Genomic DNA, 3,019 nt, shown 5'->3' with positions numbered 1-3,019 from the left:
AGTATTCATCCTCCTCTTCATCATTTTCAGGATCCGATGTCAAAATTCTTTCCAGTGGGTCCTCAACACAGTTGAGTTCCTTCTCTACTATTAAATCCTTTAAATCAGATACTACAGAGCAATCATCCATTGTGTCAGGAAATCGTATAGACTTAAAGACGTTAAATGTTACCTGATCATCCTAAACACGCATAGTGAGCTCGCCTTTCTGCACATCAATAAGGGTCCTTCCAGTTGCTACGAACGGCCTTCCTAGGATGATTGGTACTTCTTTGTCTACTTCAAAATCTAGAATTACAAAGTCAGCAGGAAAGATAAACTTATCTACACTTACCAATACGTCCTCGATTTTTCCTTTTGGATGTGCTAAGGATCGATCTGCTAGTTGAAGCGTAATTGTAGTTGGTCTAACTTCTCCTATCCCCGACTTCCTAAATATTGACATAGGCATCAAGTTGATACTTGCACCTAAGTCACATAATGCCTTACCATAATATGTTGCTCCAATGTTGCACGGTATGGTAAAACATCCAGGATCCTTCAATTTTGGGGGTAGTTTGTCTCAAAGATATGCACTGCATTCCTTCGTCAGAGCTACCGTCTCAAATTCTCTAAGTCTTCATTTCTTAGAAAAGATATCTTTCATGAACTTGACGTAGTTCGAAATTTGCTCAATTGCTTCAACCAATGGGATGTTGATGTGAAGTTGCTTGAGTAAGTCAAGGAACTTCTTAAATTGAATCTTCTGCTTCTGTTTCTGAAGCCTCTGAGGGTAGGGTGGTGGTGGTTTCATTACTGGGACTGATTCTGGTTGATTCGTCTTTTGCGGTAATTCTGTATCTAACGACATTGTTAGTTGATCAGAATTATCTGGTCCTGAGGTTACTTTGTCATGTTTTACAGATTCTGGTTCTGGTGAAACCGGAATTTCAACACTTGGTTAAACTTCATCTGAATCTTGAACGTCAGCTCGCTCCTTTTCAACTTCGACAGTGTTGGGCTCTACTGTCTTTCCGCTCCTAAATGTCAATGCTTTACAATGTTCCTTCCCCAAATTTCTTAGATTCTCCATGTCACTAGGTAGAGCACCCTGTGGTCAGTTCCTGAGTTCAGTAGCAAGCTGGACCACTTGATTCTCCAAATTCCCTAGAGTGGCGTTGTTTTTCGCCATGTATGCCTTCAATAGATTCTATAAGCTATTGGATGGTTCCACTTGGGTTGGTTTCTGAACTTGTTGGGGAAAACTAGGCGGCTGAGTTGGTCTAGGTTGGGCGTAAGTGTTACTGGTTCCAAACCCTTAGTTACTTCAGGAAAACTTCGGGTGATTTTGCCAAGTGAGTTATAAAAGATGGAAAAACAGTTAGACTCATTAGTGGTAAGATTCTTAAGCATTGGGGACATTAAAGATACCTAAGATACGAGTGAAGTGAGAGCGTCCACTTCATGTATTCCAGCGACTCGTCTTCCTAACGCTCTTGATTGGTTGGCCATTGATAATTGTTGCTGGCAATCCTCTCAATAACTTCGTAAGCCTTATTATAAGACTTAGAAAGGAGAGCACCATTAGCAGAGGTGTCCACTACCATCTTCGTGTGAGCATTGAGACCATTATAGAATGTCTTAAGTTGAATGCAATGTGGGATTCCATGATGATGGCACTTTCATAATAACTCTTTGTACCTTTCCCATGCCTCATACAGAGACTCATCATCCATTTGTTGGAAGGCAGTGATCTCATTCCTCAACTTGGCATTCTTGCTCGGAGGGAAATACTTCATGAGGAATCTCTCAACTAACTCTTGCCATGTAGAAATAGAGTTCACTGGCAATGAGTTCAACCAGGCACGAGTTCTATACCCTAGCGAATATGGGAACAGCTTCAATCGTAATACATCTTCGGGTACTCCAGCTAACTTGAAAGAATCGCTCACTTCCATAAATAGTCTTAAGTGAAGATGAGGATCTTCGGTAGGCATTCCATTGAATTGGCCCACAGTCTGAAGCATCTGGAACATGATTGGCTTCAGCTTGAATTGTTGTGCCTCGATTTCGGGTCTCCTAATACCCAGATTAAGATCGTTAAATACTAGCACGGCATACTGTCGTAAAGCTTTATCCCTATCATCAGTAATAAGGATAGGATTCTGAGCACGGTTTGCTCTGTTTCCTTGATTCATATTCTCAAAGTTTATCTCTTCGGTCCCTCTCTGATTCGCTTGTCTTCTTCATTGTGGAAAGGTTCGTTCAATTTCAGGGTCCATAAGGAGTAAGTCGATAATCTGGTCAATACTCATAAACACCTGAAATAATCACAGAAAGATTAAGTAAGTAAAGATTTAAGTAGGAAAATAAATAAACCAAAATGTAAAAACAGATTCACAAATAATGGCTTGTTTTTAAAACAGTCCTCGGCAACGGCGCCAAAAACTTGGAACGACAAAAATGTCCAAGTGTACACAATCACAACAAGTAATAAATTGACAAGTAAATTTCGAGTTATTGTACCTACAGGGACTGTAAAAAAGAATATTTATGAAATTAATGTTAAAACACTTTGGTGATGGAAAATATTTTGGTTTAAAGATGATTAAAAACTAAGGGTTAGAAACTAAGTAAAAAAAATTAAAAATAAAAAGGTTCTAATGCACGATTTCAAATAAGGTTTAATCAAGATGATATAATTGTGTTGGATTAATTACATTCCTTTAAATAAGAATTATTAAACTTATGTTTATACTACTATGAACAAATTCATGGAAACTCGGAAATTTGCTAACTCTCGCTCATACATACTTATTAAATTAATTAATCTCTTGAACATTTTCAATGTCAATCCAAGAGATTAATCAATATTCACAAGCATATAAAAGATCAAGTGACGTAAAAAGGTATTTCTACCTTGAAACAGTTTAATCACAATAATCTTGCAAGTTATGCAAGGCATATGTATCGCCAAATACAATGCTAAATTAACTTCAGCTACCTTAGAAGAATAAACATGCAATGATTAAGTATTGTG

General features: G+C 37.9%; 1 non-coding gene across 1 annotated transcript; it reads left to right on the top strand.

Annotated features, from left to right (window-relative positions):
- The first annotated feature begins 1,641 nt into the window (after positions 1-1,641).
- On the top strand, positions 1,642-1,748 carry LOC128040079 (small nucleolar RNA R71). The gene has a single exon (XR_008194738.1). It is a non-coding gene; the product is annotated as a small nucleolar RNA R71 (small nucleolar RNA).
- Positions 1,749-3,019: the final 1,271 nt, after the last annotated feature.

Source organism: Gossypium raimondii, chromosome 3 (assembly GCF_025698545.1).
Source record: "Gossypium raimondii isolate GPD5lz chromosome 3, ASM2569854v1, whole genome shotgun sequence".
Lineage (NCBI taxonomy): Eukaryota > Viridiplantae > Streptophyta > Magnoliopsida > Malvales > Malvaceae > Gossypium > Gossypium raimondii.
This window is presented reverse-complemented; position numbering and strand designations above follow the sequence as displayed.